Source organism: Triturus cristatus, chromosome 7 (assembly GCF_964204655.1).
Source record: "Triturus cristatus chromosome 7, aTriCri1.1, whole genome shotgun sequence".
In the NCBI taxonomy this organism is placed as follows: domain Eukaryota; kingdom Metazoa; phylum Chordata; class Amphibia; order Caudata; family Salamandridae; genus Triturus; species Triturus cristatus.
The window spans coordinates 1849167028-1849188742 of NC_140590.1; the positions used below are offsets into that span (position 1 = coordinate 1849167028).

General features: G+C 43.5%; 1 long non-coding RNA gene across 1 annotated transcript in view; it reads left to right on the forward strand.

The window, feature by feature from the left end:
• Nucleotides 1-21715, forward strand: part of LOC146813430 (uncharacterized) — a 339990-nt gene that overhangs the window by 244113 nt on the left and 74162 nt on the right. The window contains exon 2 of the long non-coding RNA XR_014966977.1: nt 10117-10146. This is a non-coding gene — a long non-coding RNA (uncharacterized LOC146813430). The remainder of the gene's footprint in view (nt 1-10116; nt 10147-21715) is intronic.

The window sequence follows — 21715 nt, forward strand, 5'->3', positions numbered from 1 at the left end:
GATCCTCCCTCATTGCCACAGTATTGCATCGCCTTCTATCCCTTCAGTATGGGCTTCCTCCTTCACACATCACTAGCCTTGTACATTTCAGCGTAACCTCGCTCCTTGCCACAGTATTGCATCGCCTTCTACCCCTTCAGAATGGCACTGAGGGAGGATCCGCTGAAATGTGCAAGGCTAGGGATGTGTGAAGGAGGAAGGCCATACTGAAGGGGTAGAAGGCAATACAATACTGTGGCAAGGTGCGAGGATCCGCTGAAATGTGCAAGGCTACTGATGTGTGAATGAGTGAGGCTATATTTAAGAGGTAAAGAATAGTAATGGCACATATAAATCTTTATGTAGACTTGTACTCATTTTGTCATGATACAAGTTACATTCCTAGTATAAAAAATTAGGTTGTGACTGCATATCAAGTGCACATATTGGGGAAAGGAAGCATATCACTATCGAATAATGTGTTGGAGGCCAATGTTGTGGATGCTGGAGGGCAATGGGTAGTTGGAAACAGTATTCCGAAAGAGATGATATGTTTTATGAGAGAAGGATGGTCAAGAGAGAAAATGTTACAGTCTGGTGGGTCTCACCACTTAGGGACAGTTTGTGCCTTACGATAAGCGAAAGTTATGGAACTCACATCTTGCCAAACTTGTCACTTTTGAGGTTTCTCATTCAGAAAAACAAAAAAATGATGGCTGGAATTCTGAAAGTATTCTCAGCCATTAGTAATTACTCCGACGACAAATGTCTTTCCATTGTTTTTTCTCTCCATGCCACTACATACAGGGAGCTAATGTATGTATAGTGCATTGGCCCTGGCTGGGAATGGATTCAACAAGCAGACAGCTTCAGCCAGCTGTGGCTTCTGAGCCAGCCGTACTGTTGAGAATCAGCAAGAAACTACTGAAACGAGCCAGGCTAGTGATGTGGAAAGGAGGTAGCCCATACTGAAGGGGTAGAAGACGATGCAATACTGTGGCAATTAGCGAGGATCCGCTGAAACGAGCCAGGCTAGTGATGTGTGAAGGAGGAAACCCATACTGAAGGGGTAGAAGGAGATGCAATACTGTGGCAATGAGGGAGGATCTGCTGAAATGTGCCAGGCTAGTGATGTGTGAAGGAGGAAGCCCATACTGAAGGGGTAGAAGGGGATGCAATACTGTGGCAATGAGGGAGGATCCGCTGAAATGTGCCAGGCTAGTGATGTGTGAAGGAGGAAGCCCATACTGAAGGGGTAGAAGGCGATGCAATACTGTGGCAATGAGGGAGGATCCGCTGAAATGTGCAAGGCTAGTGATGTGTGAAGTAGGAAGCCCATACTGAAGGGGTAGAAGGCGATGCAATACTGTGGCAATGAGGGAAGATCCGCTGAAATGTGCAAGGCTAGTGATGTGTGAATGAGGAAGAACATATTGAAGTGGTAAGGTAATGCAATACTGTGGCAATGAGGGAGCATGAGCTGAAATGTGCAAGGCTAGTGATGTGTGAAGGAGGAAGCCCATGCTGAAGGGGTAAAAGGCGATGCAATACTGTGGCAATGAGGGAGGATGCGCTGAAATGTGCAAGGCTAGTGATGTGTGAAGGAGGAAGACCATACTGAAGGGGTAGAAGGCGATGCAATACTGTGACAATAAGCGAGGATCAGCTGAAATGTGCCAGGCTAGTGATGTGTGAAGGAGGAAGCCCATACTGAAGGGGTAGAAGGCGATGCAATACTGTGGCAATGAGGGAGGATCCGCTGAAATGTGCAAGGCTAGTGATGTGTGAAGGAGGAAGCCCATACTGAAGGGGTAGAAGGGGATGCAATACTGTGGCAATGAGGGAGGATCCGCTGAAATGTGCAACGCTAGTGATGTGTGAAGGAGGAAGCCCATACTGAAGGGGTAGAAGGCGATGCAATACTGTGGCAATGAAGGAGGATCCGCTAAAATGTGCAAGGCTAGTGATGTGTGAAGGAGGAAGACCATACTGAAGGGGTAGAAGGCTATGCAATACTGTGGCAATGAGCGAGGATAAGCTGAAATGTGCAAGGCTGGTGATGTGTGAATGAGGAAGAACATACTGAAGTGGTAAGGCAATGGAATACTGTGGCAATGAGGGAGGATCCGCTGAAATGTGCAAGGCTTGTGATGTGTGAAGGAGGAAGACCATACTGAAGGGGTAGAAGGCGATGCATTACTGTGGCAATGAGGGAGGATCAGATGAAATGTGCCAGGCTAGTGATGTGTGAAGGAGGAAGCCCATACTGAAGGGGTAGAAGGCGATGCAATACTGCGGCAATGAGGTAGGATCCGCTGAAATGTGCAAGGCTAGTGATCTGGGAAGGAGGAAGCCCATACTGAAGGAGTAGAAGGTGATGCAATACTGTGGCAATGAGCGAGGATCTGCTGAAATGTGCCAGGCTAGTGATGTGTGAAGGAGGAAGCCCATACTGAAGGGGTAGAAGGCGATGCAATACTGTGGCAATGAGGGAAAATCTGCTGAAATGTGCAAGGCTAGTGATGTGTGAATGAGGAAGAACATACTGAAGTGGTAAGGCGATGCAATACTGTGGCAATGAGGGAGGATCCGCTGAAATGTGCAAGGCTAGTGATGTGTGAAGGAGGAAGCCCATACTGAAGGGGTAAAAGGCGATGCAATACTGTGGCAATGAGGGAGGATCCGCTGAAATGTGCAAGGCTAGTGATGTGTGAAGGAGGAAGACCATACTGAAGGGGTAGAAGGCGATGCAATACTGTGGCAATGAGCAAGGATCAGCTGAAATGTGCCAGGCTAGTAATGTGTGAAGGAGGAAGCCCATACTGAAGGGGTAGAAGGCGATGCAATACTGTGGCAATGAAGGAGGATCCGCTGAAAGGTGCTAGGCTAGTGATGTGTGAAGGAGGAAGCCCATACTCATTGCCACTGTATTGCATCGCCTTACCACTTCAGTATGTTCTTCCTCATTCACACATCACTAGCCTAGCACATTTCAGCGGATCCTCCTTCATTGCCACAGTATTGCATCGCCTTCTACCCCTTCAGTATGGGCTTCCTCCTTCACACATCACTAGCCTGGCACATTTCAGCTGATCCTTGCTCATTGCCACAGTATTAAGGAAGGGAAACCTTTCTGTACAAAAATAATCACAAGAGGTTTTCCCTCTTTGTATGGGTGCTGCAGAATGCAGCACACATAGAAAAAGGAAAAACGAGGAGAAATAAAGATATTTCTCCCCGTTGCACCTCCCTTACACTTCCCCTGGGGAGGCGTAAGCTTTTGGCGCTGCCTCAGATTTACGATTTCTCGTAAATCTGGGGCAGTATCAAAAGGCCATTGATGTTGCTGGGAATGCCCCCAGCAACACCCATTGCACGCCCCTTTAACGCAGAACACTGCGTTAAAGGGACTGATATTTATGAGGCAGCATTAAGCCAAAAAAAGTGGCTCAGTGCTGCCTGATAAATATCACGCAGGCTTCTGCGCCACGGAACGTCACAAAAAGTGACGTTCCGATGGCGCAACGGGCCTCATAAATGAGGCCCATAATCTCTTTCGGAATACTGTTTCCAACTACCCATTGCCCTCCAGCATCCACAACATTGGCCTCCATCACGTTATTCGACAGTAATATGCTTGCTTTCCCCAATATGTGCTCTTGATATGCAGTCACAACCTAATTTTTCATACTAGGAAATGTAACTTGTATCCTGACAACATGAGTACAAGTCTACATAAAGATTTATATGTGCCATTACTATTCAAAGGCACCAACACATATCTGTGACCTATCCTAATGCAAAAGGACTTCCTCTACATGTAGAGTTGGGGGCCCAAAACCCCATTTACAAACGTAAGCCTCCCACTCAAGGGTGAAATGACTACTTTCTGCACTCGAAAAGGATCAGGATGCAAATGTTACAGGGTTTTTTCCTGCTCTTGACATTTCTGAGTTAAGTCTGCCTGAAGTCCTTCGGAACTTGTATCAACCATTTCCCTAAGCCCTTCACAACTGCATCAGCCATTGCCCCAACCCCTCCATAACTTGCATCAGCCATTGCCCCAACCCCTTCACAACTGCATCAGCCATTGCCCCAACCCCTTCACAACTGCATCAGCCATTGCCCCAACCCCTTCACAACTGCATCAGCCATTGCCCCAACCCCTTCACAACTGCATCAGCCATTGCCCCAACCCCTCCACAACTGCATCAGCCATTGCCCCAACCCCTTCACAACTGCATCAGCCATTGCCCCAACCCCTTCACAACTGCATCAGCCATTGCCCCAACCCCTTCACAACTGCATCAGCCATTGCCCCAACCCCTCCATAACTTGCATCAGCCATTGCCCCAACCCCTTCACAACTGCATCAGCCATTGCCCCAACCCCTTCACAACTGCATCAGCCATTGCCCCAACCCCTTCACAACTGCATCAGCCATTGCCCCAACCCCTTCACAACTGCATCAGCCATTGCCCCAACCCCTTCACAACTGCATCAGCCATTGCCCCAACCCCTTCACAACTGCATCAGCCATTGCCCCAACCCCTTCACAACTTGCATCAACCATTGCCTCAAGCCCTTCAGACCCTGCTTCCACTGTCACGTATCTTAGCAGCTTTAGAAAACCAGCTGAGAACACGAGCTTGCAAAATAGACTCCTCAAACTCATTTGAAAGATTCTTCTGGTTCTTTTCATCAGCTGTATCTGAAACCCTTTTAAAAAACTGAGCAAAGGTGCTGCAATCCTGGCAAAATTCGTGGCTAATCTTGAATAAAATGTGCATAATCATAAATAAATAGTGACCTTCCTAGACATAAAAGTAGCTGCTAGGTCATTCCATTGCTATGTCATTTAAAAACAAATAAAATGCTGCAAATATTCGACTATATTGCTGTACAGACCTGCCACAAAGAAGGATGTTGTCCTGGCAAGTGACCAACCACTCCACGTCCTTCTTTAATGTAAACATTCATTTTTGACGATAAACACAGAAGATACCATCCCACAGGGCATCAGGATGTGATGAAATACACCATCTAGAGTGGCAACTGTGGACGAATGTCCACATTCAAAGGCAAGTATAATTATTAGATATGCTGCCATAAATGCAAGCCGACAAAACCTAGCCACTTCAAATACTGCTAGTATTTTTTACAATCTTGGTAAATGATGGCAATTTATTATCATTGTCTTGTTCAGGCAGAGAAGGTCTACGCACAATCTAAGATAGGCTGAATTTGTTTATGCTAAAACTATGCAGGAAACCCATCCACTCTGTCAACAGATTCAATAACCTCTCCTTCACTCATCTTTCAAGATCTGGCTTAGGTCTTCTCTGCTACTGATAAGAACATTCTTAAGCTTGTGTTTCACAGGAATGGCATTTCCATTTAATTTCTTTCTATGCAAAACCTCTTCAATTTTACAGAAATCCCTGCGAAAAACATCATCATATCTTCTGATCATTTCTTTAATCCATTTACCCTACATGCTTAAAATCTACACATGAATAAGTGCCATTGTCACGTGTCATCCCCAATTAACCATGTGACATCACCCGAAAACATATTTGTCTTGCTAAGACATGTAAAAGTTTCTCCAAATTCTTCAAGAGTTTGAGGAGCGCTGTGCATGGACAAAGACATGTCCATTTCCCTTCTTTCAAGTTCTCATGGACATGCTTTCTAGTGCCTCATTCATTCACTGTCCATGAGTGGACTATTGCATTTCAATGGAATATGAGTCACATCCCCTAAACTGTTTGATGCTGTTCAGTGGAAGCTGGTTCACTGGCCTGCCTGAGATAGTTTAAGTCTCTCTCATAGTTGCTTTGGTGGCTTTACACACTTTAGATGAGTCTTACTTGTGGGTGTTTAATTGTCTCACTCATGGTTGCCTTACTAGTATCATACACTTTGACTGACTCTCACTAAGGTTGCTTCAGTGAGCACCAGCATCAGATGAGGTCTCACTCATGATTGGTTTGCTGGATTCTTACACTTTGATAGTCTTGCTCCATGGTTACTTTATTGGCCTCATAAAATTTGAGTATCACTCAGGATTGTGTCACTAGGCTTGACTATGTCTCACTTGGGGGATCCTTCAGTGACCTCACACTATTATGATGCAAAAGAAATCCTGTTTTAACAGAAACTGCCATTAAATAAAAAAAAATACTTCAAAAGACGAACTTCCGGAACCAAATTGGGCTAGGAACTCACAAGTCACATCACAACAGAGTGTTAAGCTACAGACTTTATAAATGTAACCAAAATACTGCAAACAATATATCTGAGCCCTCCTAAAATGGAAAAACGTGGACTGCTAGATATTGGAAAGTGCTGCTTGTGGCAAACACAATATGCTGATTATATTTATTTGATTATCGATCTCCCCAAAATTTGGACTAGCGGACACAAACTAATACGGAAAATGTTATGACATTATCACCTAAAAGAATCTTTTCGTTGTCACTTCGGAATATTTACATTTAGGAAAAGGGCGAGAACTATGGCTTCTGCATTGATTGTTTACCATGTCAAAAAATTAAGTCGGAAATTAATTGTCAAATCTCAGATAAATGCATGTCTACTGAAAATGGCAAACCTCGATAAACAAGAGAAAATGAGGATAAAACTCAAAGGTCACATGAATCTGTTCAGTTTCGTATGGAAGGACGTTTTGGAGCTACAAGACTGACTGTTAGACCAACACCCTGATAATGAGGCGCCTTTCTAAGACACTTTCTGTAAGGCTCTGAATACTCTTTTTACAAAAAAAATATTTTTATTGAGCAGAGCAGATGGGCAATTCATATAATATACACTAATCGATGATCGGGAATAATAATAAAAAAACTTTAAGAAAGACAAGCGAAGACTGGAGAGATCTTCTGGTCAATAACATTATCAAGAAACAACAGAGGACAATGTTTCTACTACCATGTTTAAAATACAGCAGGGTAGACCAATAGCATACATTATTGGTGATGTTTACCTTTACCCCCCAAAACAGGTTGTATTCATTAAACGAGTAAACATTCTATCCAATCAACAAAGCCCTGCTACATAAAATATCATTTTACCTTCCCTTAAACATGTAAGAAGAAAGTGCCAAGTGCTAACGTTCCTACCGTCCTAATTTCAAAAGTGCTAACAGTGCTACATATTAAAATATTGCTGGGTCAAACATCATTATTGATGTTATTTACCTTTCCCCCCCAATATCGATCGTATTCATTAATTGAGAAAACATTCTATCTAGGCAAAAGAGGCTTGCGGCATTAAAGTGCAATCGTGGCTATCCTTAAACATACACAAATAAAGTGCAGAGTGCTAAAGTGCTAACTATCAGTCATAGATTCCCAGATATCAGAGAACTTCCAACCATTAGTAAACCTTTTCGTTGCCCCGACTCTCTTGGCGTAAGCCTCTTCGAACGTCCTTGTCCTTAGCATTTTGTTCACCCATTTTGAGTAAGATGGTACATCCTCAGACCTTTAATTTTGGAGGATTAGGAAACGAGCTACTAGGGAACAGATCACCGTGTATGTCTCTTCGGCTATGGTTAGATCAGACCTTTTTTTGGAGATGCCAAAAAGAGCCACCTCGGCCTCGGGGTCAAGCGTTTTATTAATGGCCTGGCTTATTGACGAAAAGATCTTGATCCAAAATACTTCACATTTCGGACATGTAAAAAATATATGGAGCGAATCACCTCGCCTCGAGCCTGACAACGAAAGCCTTTATTTTCCACTCCCGGAAAATGTTTATTAAGAGCTTTCAGGGTGAAATAGGCCAACCGCTGGGATAAAAAGGCCATCCTTTTGAAATTGGCTGCTCTAAGGGCCTTACTTCCTAACTGCTATATCCTCCCACTCCCGCCCGAGAAGGAACAGTTGGTTTCATGGGTTATTTTGGCCAGAACTTCTTCAACCAGGGGGGGACTCTTCACCCTTTCTCAGTAAGGTATACTAATTTCCCACCCCCTTCAATTTGGCTTTGTATAAGGTGTAAGCCTGAACTGATTGCATCCCATCTGACAACAGATTATATTTATTTATAAAATTTACAATCTGGAGATACTCCAAAAACCCCGGTTGTAGTCGATTATCAGATCTATGTAAGACCTCTTGCCAGGTAATAAGTTTCCGTGAGGTAAGAAAGAGACCCAGTTCTCCTAGATCACAGTCCTTCCATCTTTTGAGCCTGCTGGAGTGAATTTGAAGCCCAAAGATTTTGCACTCCTCTAATTTCAAATAATAAAAGCCAGCAAACCCAGCTTGTTTAAAAAAGGACTGTGGTCTATCGGAGAAATCTCGGACAGTCTTGTATTGGGTCTTTTTTGGTAATTTAGCTGTTTTTAAAAATGTAGGAACTTGCGATCCAGACTCCTGGATCATTCTGTCATAGAAAAACATATCTATCAGACCATTAGGTTCCAATAAACGTGCTGAAAAATCCAAGATCGCTGCCATATAATAAGTACGAATATTTGGTAGCGCTAAACCCCCCTGAGCGGTTCCCAACTGTAATATGGGCAGTTTAACCCTAGAGGCTTTCCTATTCCAAACAAAGTCCCTGATCATCGACTCAATCTCTTTAAAATAATGGGAATTAATCTTAAGCGGTACATTTATAAAAAGAAAAACCAATAAAGGAAGAATAGACATTTTGATAAGTGCTAAGTGGCCAATCACAGTTAACGGTAGAAGAGTCCACCTATCGAGCAGAATTTTAATTTTGTTACGCATCGCCAAATAGTTCAAACTAAATAATTGTTCAAATTGATTGGTGACATATATACCCAAATATCAAATAGGTTCTGCCTTCATGGCTTGGGATTTAAAATGTAGGGGTAAAAAATTACAATCCACATTCAATGTTATAACCTTGGTTTTGTTTTGGTTTACTTTATATCCGCCAATCAGTTCAAATTGACTCAATTCGTGTAGAGCCTGATCGAGATTTTGTTTGTCAGGGCGCAGATATAGGATTATGTCATCTGCGAATAATTTTAATTTCGCCATCCCTTCTATTGGGGTTTCATTTCGGGATTTCCATGAATTCTTATAGCTAAAGGCTCGATAAAAAAGATGAAGAGTATGGGGGACATCAGACAGCCTTGTCTGGTGCCCCGATTTATATGTATTGCCCCTATGGTATTGGCATTTACTACCACCCGGGCTTGGGCACCTTGATAGATGTTATTCAACATATTAATTATCTGAACAGGGATGCCAAATTTTTGTATTCCAAAGAAAAGTGCATCCCAATTTACTAGGTCGAAAGCTTTTACGGTGTCGACCATCGTAACTAGAGTTGGAGTTTTGTTGTTTGTAGAAAAATAAAGGGCCTGGATTAAAAACCCAGTATTGGCGGACACTGACCTCCCTGCCACAAACCCGGACTGATCAGGAAGGCTCTGAATACTCAACTTTGTTTTATCGTATTCACTGTTTGCTTAGATTTCACTATAACAAAACTCGCCACACTTGTGCACTGAAATGTTGTCAAGGCACGGCTGCACAACCCTTTTTATCCTTCTTCTACCAATCTTCTTATAATGAATTTCCTGTTTTTATTGTATATAGTATGTTATTATGTCATGTGATGTAGTCTATTTTAGCCATAATCATGATAGTTGATCCTTTTTAACTTTTATTGTATGTTGTGCTTTTATGATATTTTTATCGAATAAAGCTATACCTACCTACCTATAACACAACTTGGATTGAATCAACTTTTAACAGGGGTTAGAAACCTGCCTCATGTAAACAGTGTGGTAATTCACACCAGTGTAATGACAACGACTCAAATTAGTTAAAGGAAATAAAAAAAATTGTACACATTTATAGGTTTATTCAAATTCTTGAATACGGTTTCACTTTAAGTTTAGCCTAATTTTATTAAATGATTTTAAGTAATATCAAATAATGTATTGAATTGCATTTCACCATCATTTGAATCTTACAGTACCCTGTGTCTACTCTCTAAAACCTAATTAATTGTCTATCAACACAATTAAAAATGGCCATTATAAAACACACTTCTGGAGCTAGTTACTGTATGTTGAAGTCAGGATACATCCATTCAGGGCCCTCTTTTTAACTATTCTTCTTTTACTCCCAGGTGCTGAAGAGAAGACCTCAGAGGTTGACTGTGAGAAAACTCTTACAATTTCCATTGTTTGTTTTGATTTCATGTTGGGTGGTGAAGTCCCCATGTGACTAAACTCATGTCATCATGACTTTCCAAAATAGTACTTGTTCGCCAAGTGATGGGGAACTGCCATGGGTAGCAACTGCTACTGCACACATACTGCAGGGAAACCACTGTGGACTGCTTTGCAAACCCTTTGATTTAACCAGGATTTGGTTGTTTTTGACGCGCTGTCAATTAATATGCTTCAGTTTGGAGTATTCTAAAGCATTCATTAACTGGTCATCTAGTACAAATTATGTGATATGTTATGTTGTACTGTTGTTTGTTACTGGGTATTCGAATAGCTTTCTTGGTGTTTAGGACAAATATTTTACTGCAAACAGAAAAATAAAGAGAACACTACGGGGAATGGGGATCATGCCACGTTTTAGGTTGTTTCGCAAAAATAATCAGTAAGGAATGAACACAGAATGGAAGAGTACGGTGTTCCGAAGCTTGGGCTAGACCACGGAGTGGGCCCGATTTAGATCATGGTGGATCAGATCCATCCGTTGATTTTTCAACGCTATTCCTGCTTGCTGACTTGATGGTCCGCCAGCCTGATTTAGATGTTGGCAGGTCTATGGGTAAAAGACCGCCACAGGCCGTCACGTCTGCCCGGAATCCTTTCCCGCGACAACAGCGCCATACGAAGAAGTGGCTGGCAGCGGAACTCTGGGCTGGAGTACCGCCGCAAGCCACTTCTGCGCATGGGTATGATGTGCCTTTCCGTTGAACCAACTGTGGCGGGAATCCCCCCAACTTCTAGTCGCGGAATCGGAGGAAATTGGGTAAAAACGTACCTTAGTTCATGTTTCCTGCTTCCATTTCCGTCATGTACCCCATCGTCCAGGCCCCTGCTTTGCTACTTTGACTTCACCACAACGCTAAATGACTCGGTTGTTGCCGAGATCCAAGTAAACCAACTTGTACTACTCTCCCATGTATTGTGTGTTTCCCATTGCTGTAGCATCATGCATTTCTGTATTGCTCTTTCATGCAATATTTGTATTATTTATAAATGCAATAGTGTTCATTTTCCTAATTATCAAGGTAAATTAAACACACTTGTATTGACATTTCATAAAAACATATTTGTTGTTGTGGTGCTTGAGGGAGTTGTGCTAGTGATTCCTGTTGTGCTAGTGGTGCCTGTGGGTGGGCATTAAATTGTATGTGTAAGTTATGTGTGGCATGCAATATGCAACACAGAGGGACAGAACACATTGCCTACATTTTCTTTACATGCAAACATGACACACGTGTATTGACCATTAATATGTTGTACTTACCAGTCTCCACTCCACCATGAAAACACTTTGTCAGCAAACCGCCGCTAGAACACCATTAGCGCAACATGAACATCGAAATCGGTTCGATGCAAACCTGCCGACCTGACGGTGACGGAGTACAGTTCACCCTGGTGGTCTTCTATCTATTGCTGCCAACATCTAAATACGGTGGGCGGACCGCCGTCATCTTGATGGAGTACTTAGAACCGCCATCGTGGTGGGATGACGGCAGTCCTGCCAAGATCTAAATAAGGCCCTCTATCTCCAGAGCTGGCCTTATGTCAGTGAGTTGGGAATCTCAAAGATTTATTGAGCTGAAGATTTCAAGGTGCAAGGCAACTAAACTTAGATGCCAAATGTGGGGGCTGAGGAAGAATAGAACAAAAGAGGAGGCAGCTGGTGCATTGTTCCTCGGTCCTTGCACCAAGAAGAAGCCCTGGAACCAGTCTTAATTACACATTTTCTAGCATTCTTTCTAGTATCCATGTTCAAAATGCATGCTAGAGGCAGTCACAGCAAAGACAGTAAACACGAATTATAAAGACAAGTAACAGCTAAAATGATAGATACACATAATAAGAACAAAAACGTATTGATGTTTGGATTTTGGAATAGTAATGATAACAGAATTAATAATTCTTAAGGTTTCTTTATTTCTTTAGTGAGAGAACATACCTCATTAGCGGATTACCTTAATAAGCACTCCGTGCCCTATTCACAAAAGAAATCAGTAGAACTTTTAGTCGTGCTACAATAGTACTACCAAGTACTACAGAATGCTACTCACAAACCTACGAGCGAAGATCTCCACCGCCGCCTCTCCTATATTTTCTTTGGGGCAATCCTCACTCTTGTATGTGAAGCAAATGTTGAAGGAACCAGAGGGAGTGGTTAAAAATGGTGTATACTTATTACACAGTAGGCAGAGTTAAGGAGGGGTATGTGAAGTGACAGACACCCACCCACAAAAGAAGTAATCCAATTACTATTCACAACTGCAATTTTAAAGTGACTACAACCAAATCTGACCCAATACTGCAAGAATTTCTCTCCAGCTCAGCGATAAATTACACACATATGGCCCATCTCTTGTACTGCAACACCCTCCCATAGAAATATAAAGAGATAAGAACTTAAAATAAAACCCTGTAGAAAATAAAGTCAAATTAAATCAAACTATTTAAACTATTTACAAGTATAAATACATTTAATTTATTATAAACTAAATAATATAAATACAAATTTAATTATTAGTAAATGTAAAATAATATAATAACTTTTTATTTAAAGATTAATCTGACATTTTTTTATTTAGTTACATTATTTTTAATTATACACATTACTTTTATCACTCTTAATAATTGTAAATGCATAATCAAAAATATAGTTTCTTTGCTTTAGGATGGATTTTTTCAATTTATACTTCAGAAACATGCTTTTGCTTACTTTAATGTATTTAAAATAATCACATATTTAATTTAAAATGATTTTAATAATGCTGCAGCATTTTTTACATTGCACTACATTTCAAATAAACATATGACATTATGTTACATTAATATATACCATACAAATATGTTTGTTATTTTTTCAAGTTTGATAAACTTGTATACATTTCAAATTCTTTACTATAGTGAACTCTTCATAGCCAGAGTGAAAACCTCCCTACAGTAAACCATAAGGAATATTTTAAAAGCTTATTAAACTTTAAATAGTGAAAATATTTTTATGCTAAATATTATTGTAAATTGATTTTATATTTTATTTATAAATGTAGAGCAAAACAAAAGAAAGCTGTAACACTATTGACCTTTTTCTGAACAATATAATGTATTAATTTAAATATATTCAATTTAATTAATAATATTTTTGCAAAGATTAACAAAAAATCTCACTTAAAGTAACATGCTTCTCTTTATTTACTATGCATTAAAAATTACAAAACCATATGCCGAGAAAGGATTTGAATTATTTTAATTAATATTTTTGAAATTAGTCACATTTAATTTTAAATGTAAAAAAATATTAAGATAGTTAGTTTTCTTAATTATATTTAAGTCTTTTAACATTTCATGAATTTTATATATCTATTCAAAAAGCCAAGATAACGTAATTTATTGTAAAATTGATTCAAATGTGATTCAAATTTAAGTCCCTGCCACCCATTATTTTCTGTTGGAGGGTGTTGCAGTATCTGTGGATGGCCATGTGTGGTGCTGGACTTACTACTGCTCCTTCTTTATGACAGTAACTTAACAGTCGTAAACTTTGCGCCATCCTGTTTCAAGAGGTGGAGACATGTGGGTCTATACTTTTAAGTAATTTACACTTGAATTTTGTGAATAGCAAAAGTATAAAGTTTCTCAAAAGCGTAAGAGCAAATTTACTAGTAGTAAATGTACGTGTAAATTCACCTTTGTGAATTGGTCCCTCACAATTTACTTACTGTACCTATTTGTTAAAGATGCCTATTTATAAAGGGGTAGTGGATGGGTGGAGAGGGATAGCAGGCTTCTTGGAATATGGCCCTGCAGCTAATGTTTGCCTCAGGCCCCACAAAATTGTCTAAGTGACCTGAGCTTAATATTGCTGCAATTTGCAGTTCCAAGGTCAATGGTGTTGAAGACCTCTGAAAGATTAAGCAAACTCCGTGCCTCCTCACCACCTTGATCACCCCTGTCCGAAGGTGGTGTGGCGCTCAACATCTCCTGTCCTGCTGGTGCCCAATAATTATGAATGGTCCCAGTGGCTGCAGCAGTACCACTAGGAGTGTGGTCGCATAGTACACCATGGAGTTGAGGTTGTTTAGAGGAGCCCAGAGACAGGTGTTAGAAGCTGGAGGCAGGTGCCATTTGGGTGTAGGTGATATCTCCAGTAGTAGCTAATATAGTTAAGGCCAGTTGGTAGTGGACTGCAAAGCTACAAATTAGGTCACAGAAACCCAGAATATTGATGTGGGAATCTCAAAGCTCCACTTAAGCCCTAGATTCCTCATAATCTGCGCTCTCAGTGGTCCTATTCATTACATTATCTCATCAGGGAGCTAAGAGGGTGAGGACAGAGTTCAGCTGGGCTTTGTTTATCAATCAGGGGAAGCAGGAAACATATTGTGTGCCCCAGTGAAGTCCACTGGTGTTTGAAGTAGAGTTTAAATAAGTAGATGGACTTAAGAAAGTGCTGAATGAATGAATGGTGAGGAAAGATAAGGGCTTTGCGTGTTCGTGGTTGTGCTTTCCAATGCCTGGTGAGTATTTTAAGGGGTAGAAGATGGTGTCTGATGAAACTTGCTGCCCTTCACACCCTGCCGTATAAAATAAGAATATCAGCTTTTTCATTCCTCGTTTTTTTCACATTTTCTTCAGTGATTTCACTTCTGCAGATATTATTATTATTGATCAGACCTTATACTTTATTATTTATTTGGCTCCACAGAGTTTAATAACCAGAGACTTTAATAAAAGGGCCGAAATCCCCGCATTTTAAGGACTATTATACATGGAAACTATTCCTGCCATAGCTACTGTAGGTTTGTTTCAGCCTATGCTTCAGTGTTTTAATGTCCTACTTCTTTGTGACGGTAATCGTTTGTTAAATACCGAATAATTTTATTGAGGAATTAGTATTTTCCTCTAAAGGACTCAGTCGAAGATAAATTAATTTATATTACTTCAAATATCTGATATTAATAAATTATGAAACGTTTCTCATGCACAAATCGGCTCCTTCAGTTGGACCCTCGCCCGCCCCAAGGTATATTAAGATTGGGTACAATTTCACGTATTGAAGGGACAAAAGGGGAGTTACCTTCGACCTCAAAACTTCTGGTGATTCTGATGAGCTCATATTCTGGACCTAAATTTCCACACACATCTTTGTAACTAAGCACTTTAATCCTACGCATGGTCCACTTCTGGTGATTCCTCATACCACTCCTAGAGATAAATTCAAAGTGGGGCATAGTATTGAGAAAATAAATCAACCGGAGCCCTTACTGACTGGAATCAATGAAGAAACCTCCAGACTCATCCTCTCTATTATTGTCTTCACAATTCATCTTATAACAGGCATAAGCCAATATCCCAATATAGCTCTTTAACAATGTTATGGGAAGCATACCATCTCCCCTTCTGGAAACTGAGACAGAGATTTAGATGAAGGTTAAAGAACTTGCACAAATTTGCAAGACACAGCAAACCTGGTTAAAAGTGTGAATGCCGGCCCTTCTTCAGCTTCTTCCATGCTTTGTGTGCTTCTTCTAATGCAAGGCAAGGTTGAAGGCATGCTTGAGGCACTAGTAATAGTAAATAGAAATCAACAAACCTAGGCAGATTTACCGAAAGAGATCTCGCTAGAATTCTGTCTGATCATTACCCGTCTTCTGAGACCTGTCACCAATCCAACCAGTGAGCTGAAGCTCGAGCCTGTAGCAGAAGTGGGAAATACTAATATTACCTCTTCGGACTCCTGCTATAGTGCAGTGCTACTATTACATCTTCGGCCTCCTCACTTACCTCTTATCATATATTTCCCTGAGGGCCCTGCTAGTTAAAAATAGATATTCAAATATTAAAGTTAATCTATAAATCTTTAATGGAGCTAATAAATGGGCCAAACAACATAGTTGGAATCGGAAGAACGCTCTCAAAAGGGAAACGTGGGATCAGTTAGTGACCACATGTGAGTTAAGAGCTAGTTCAACCTTTTAGAAATCAGTGACCAGCCCATTTTCAATGAAGCAGTTGCACCAGACTTGGTCCGAAATATCCCAGCGCAGGATTGGGTCACTCACTTTGAATCCATTCATTCTGTTGAATGTTATTCTCCTTCTGACATTAATACTTCCTTCTTCAGAGGGGGGAGAGTTACATTTTGAGGTGACCGACGTAGCAGAAGCCATATTGGCCCTTTGATCCAGAAAAGCGTGCACCTGATGGAGTGCTAGGGGATCTTTTTTAATTCTGTGTTGACCACTGGTCTCCCATAGTCACTCAACATCTATATACAGCTGTGTGAGGGCATAGCCCCCTTCCTGCCAAACGTTTGCACACAGAGAGGTGCTGCAGAAGGGAGTGGGATTCAGCTCCTTTGAACTTCTGTATGGACACCCAGTCAGAGGACCTCTGAGCTTGATGAAAGAAGGGTGGGAGCACGCTCCCTCGAAGATTCCCCAGGATGTAATGAGCTAAATGATGGCCTTCAGAAGCCAAATGGCTAAGTTGTGGAAACAGGCTTCACTCAATTTAGACACCTGTCAGGAAGTGGTGAAGCAGTGGTATGATCAAAATTCTACCACCGTAGAACAACAGCCTGAGCAGAAAGTGTGGGTTATGGAACCTGTGGAGCCCAGGGCACTTCAAGAGCTTTGGACTGAACTCTATACGGTGATTGAGAGGAAGGGTGAGGCCACCTACCTGGTGGACCTTAAGACCACTAGGCAACCCCACAGGGTTCTCCATGTCAATCGCCTCATACCCCACTTTGAGAGGCCTGAGCTCACCATGCTGTTGGTGACAGATGGAGAAGAGGAAGAGGAGCGTGAACCTCTCCCTGACCTATTAGACTCCAAGGAGAAAGATGGTTTGTAGGAACAAGTAATTCTTTTACCCCTGTCTGACTCCTGAACAGCAGAGGGTCTACCACCAGGTACTGGGGGAGTACTCCTCTCTGTTTTCCCTCATTCCTGGGGCTACCCACCTGTGTACCGATGATGTGGACAAAGGAGACAACCTTCCTAACAAGAACAAATCTTAGAGGTTGTCTGATAAGGTGAGAGCAAGCATTAAGGAAGACGTCTCCAAAATGCTGGAGTTGGGGGTGATAGACCCCTCCAGTAGCTCCTGGTCTAGTCCTGTAATAATAATAATAAAAGGCATTTGTAGAGCACGCAGCTACCCCAAATGGGGTGTCCCGGCGCTATAGCAGACAGTGAACAGGATAGAGGAGAGAGCAATACTAGATATTCTGGCTGAAAAGCAAGGTTTCCAAGGCCTTTCTGAATTTTTGTTCAGACTGCATCATACGTAGATGGGGAGGGAGGTTATTCCAACATTTTGTGGTCCCCACCTCGAATGTTCTACCTCCCATTCTTACTTTCGAAAAGCACGGTATGGAGAGAAAGCATTTGTGGTTGGACCTTGAAGGCCTGTCTTGTTGATAAGGGCGGGGTCTCGTCCTCAGGTAGATGGGCCCCTTCCCTATGTATGCTTGAATGGCAAGTGTCAGGGCCTTAAATTAAATCCGTTTGGCTATCGGAAGCCTGTGCAGTTGCCTGAGGTAAGGAGAGATGCGGTGTCGAAGCGGAACCCCACAGACCAGTCGTGCTGCAGCATTTTGAATAATGTAAAGTCTATGGATTAGACCAAGCAGCAGACCCATATACAGGCTGTCCGCGTAATCGAGGTGGGAGGTGATTAGAGCATGGACTACTGTTTTGCGGGTTGAGTTTAGCAGAAAATTTATACATTTTCTGATAGTTTTAATTTTGCCAAAACAAGCTGCCGAAACCAGTTGTACATGGGTCGTGAGGGACAGATCTTTGTCCCATCTCAAACCCAGATGTTTTACCGAGTCCTTGGGGGTGGGAGCGTCAGCCAATTCTGATGGCCACCAAACGTTGGACGGTGGGAGGATGGTTTGGTTAAAAAAGAAGACCTCTGTCTTGTTAGCGTTAATTTTTAAGAAATTACTTGTACCAAAAGCTGCCCAACCGGACACCATACCTCAATTCAGGTTCTGTGTGGATTATAGAGGGTTCACTTCAGTCAATAAGATGAGCTTATTGACAGGTTAAGGGCTGCCCAGTACTTAAGTACCTTTGATCTTACATCAGGGTACTTCCAGAGTGCCCTAACAAAGGGAGCAAGGGAGAGTTCAGCCTTCTCCACCCCAGAAGGCCACTATCGGTTTAGAGTGATGCCCTTTGGAAAAATTACCCTGCCACCTTCCAGAGGTTGGTGATACAGGCCCTTGTTGGTATGGAGGCCTTCAGTGCTGCCTATCTAGATGATATAGCTATCTACAGTAGCAGATGGAAGGACCACCTGTTACACCTTCAGTAAGGGCTTCAGGTTCTGCAACAGGGAGGCCTGAATATCAAGGCAAGTAAGTACCAGCTAGGGCAGGGGTCTGTGGTGTACTTGTGACACCTGTTGGGCAGGGGGAAGGCACTGCCGCTTCAGGCCAAGATAGATATTATCATGGCCTGGGAGCCCCCCTAAAACCCAGACTGAGATCAGAGCATTCTTGGGCCTCACTGGGTACTACAGGAGGTTTGTTAAGGTATATGGCACCATTGTTGCACCCTTGACAGGTCTGACTTCTAGGAAGAAGCCCAGAAATGTGATTTGGACAGAGGCATGCAAAGCTACATGTGACTCTATTAAGCAGGCCATGTTCACTGCCCATGTGCACACTAGGCCCTGACTTCTCCAAGGAGTGTATCATTCAAACATATGTGTCAGACCATGGCATAGGGGCAGTACTATCACAACTTAAAGAAGAGGACCTGGACCAACCTGGACCCACTTTTAAAGACTGAGCATTTCTCTGATCTTACAGCTCTGTGTGCCTGCAGCCTGTCTCCAATACACGTCCGGGGAGCGATGACAGCTTTACTTTGGCATTCCCTCTAGACAAACACAGACAGAGTATGAGTGTCTGAGTGCCCATCTTTATTCTGATGGCTCATCCTGGGAAGGATGGGAGGGAGGATCTGACACTTACACCTAAATGGGCAGTGTCCTGTCCCCATACAAAGGGCTGATTACCCCCTACAGACAGTCTGGAGCCAGGGCTGGGAAGAAAGGACTTCTATGCATTTCAAAGATCCTTCTTTGAAGTCACCCCCACTTCAAAGGCATAAGTGGGTATAAGTACGTACTGAGTCTCTGACCCCTTCCAATCAGACATCTGGACCTGTAAATAATCTCTGTCAGCAGAACTGCTGTGCTGCATCAAGGACTGACACTCTGTGGGACTGTTGATCTGAAAGACTTGCTTTTCTACTGTGCTGCCCTGCAACCAAAGTGCTCTCCAAGGGCTTGTTGGCTTGCCTCCAGTTGCTTGAGACTCAGGGCTATCAAAGTCTCTACCGCTGCTCCTGTGCCTGGTTCACTGGAGGTGGACTCAGATACTTGCACCAGTAAAATCAATGCATCTTTTTTCTGCTGGCAGCAGAGCCCGGTGCATCAAGTATGCATCGCATTTGGGGCCCGAACAGCATCATCAGAACCGCTGCATCGACCAATGCATCACCGCCACAACAGAAGGAAAATTGACGCATCCCATAATAGGTACTGTATCATGCTGTAGTCTCCTATGGTCTTTGTAGATACCAGTCCTGTGTTGAAAGGATCAGGTCCTCCATCGGAGGAGCAGTAAACAGACCAGCCTTCCTCCCTCCCTCCCTCCACTTCCTTAGTCATTTTGTCTTGTATAATCTGTTCTCTGCCCAACATGAATTTATGTTGTCTGCCTACTTCCTGATCCTCTGGCCTGTTTATGGTATTCTGAAACCCTCCGTAAAGCCCCTCACCAGTTATCCCTCCAATCTGCATTCTTTGAACAACCTTAACATTGTTGTAGCACCTACACTGTAATTGGTGTAACTGTCTTTTCCATGTATCCCCTTGCCTCTGTCCTCTTGCAGGCTCCCTTCTTCCCCTACATAGTTGTGAGGTGGACCAAGACTGATCTCGTTATACATCTCTACCTCCCGTACCTCCAACATGCAACCACAAAAAAAACCTGTAAAAAAAGGTTCAAACAACCACATGGCAGATGAAGCCCAAGCCCCACCTCAGCAATAGGCACCAGTATGACATCCCCTCACAGGGCTTCAGCCGCCATTCTGCCAACTAGCTGACCCAGCGACTGCCTCACCACGATCAAAAATATGGATCGAGCAAGTCAAAAACGACTTTGTCACTACGAGGGAGACCGATGGGCTGTCAAGAGGTCACTACTCCTCCACCATGCCGGAGAAGAAATATATAAACTATTTAAACACTTACCAAACACTGGCTTTGCCACAGACTACAATGCCGCTATATGGGCAGCCCTGCATCAACTTCCTGATCTCCCGAAGCACCTCCGGGAGCGACGCCTTGCTTTTACGAGACTGCTAGTCTCTTTTAACTTTGCACTCCTGTCAGCACTTGTGCCTTCCGCGCTCCTGCCATAGCGCTCCTGGATCGCTGCCTCGTCCCTTGCACACGCCCCAGACCGCCGCTGCTGGCCGCCCCCTCCTCACCTGGCTCTCGGTGCAAGACGGGCTGGTCTTCCATCTTGGGCGGGTCTGGGTGCCGCGTTGCAGCTCTCTGGCTCCTCCCCCCCGGCAAAGTACTTCAGGCTGACGGCTGATGGCACGCCCAGCCCTGCATCAACTTCCTGATCTCCCGAAGCACCTCCGGGAGCGACGCCTTGCTTTTACGAGACTGCTAGTCTCTTTTAACTTTGCACTCCTGTCAGCACTTGTGCCTTCCGCGCTCCTGCCATAGCGCTCCTGGATCGCTGCCTCGTCCCTTGCACACGCCCCAGACCGCCGCTGCTGGCCGCCCCCTCCTCACCTGGCTCTCGGTGCGAGACGGGCTGGTCTTCCATCTTGGGCGGGTCTGGGTGCCGCGTTGCAGCTCTCTGGCTCCTCCCCCCCGGCAAAGTACTTCAGGCTGATGGCTGATAGCACGCCCAGCCCTGCATCAACTTCCTGATCTCCCGAAGCACCTCCGGGAGCGACGCCTTGCTTTTACGAGACTGCTAGTCTCTTTTAACTTTGCACTCCTGTCAGCACTTGTGCCTTCCGCGCTCCTGCCATAGCGCTCCTGGATCGCTGCCTCGTCCCTTGCACACGCCCCAGACCGCCGCTGCTGGCCGCCCCCTCCTCAGCTGGCTCTCGGTGCGAGACGGGCTGGTCTTCCATCTTGGGCGGGTCTGGGTGCCGCGTTGCAGCTCTCTGGCTCCTTCCCCCCCGGCAAAGTACTTCAGGCTGACGGCTGATAGCACGCCCAGCCCTGCATCAACTTCCTGATCTCCCGAAGCACCTCCGGGAGCGACGCCTTGCTTTTACGAGACTGCTAGTCTCTTTTAACTTTGCACTCCTGTCAGCACTTGTGCCTTCCGCGCTCCTGCCATAGCGCTCCTGGATCGCTGCCTCGTCCCTTGCACACGCCCCAGACCGCCGCTGCTGGCCACCCCCTCCTCACCTGGCTCTCGGTGCGAGACGGGCTGGTCTTCCATCT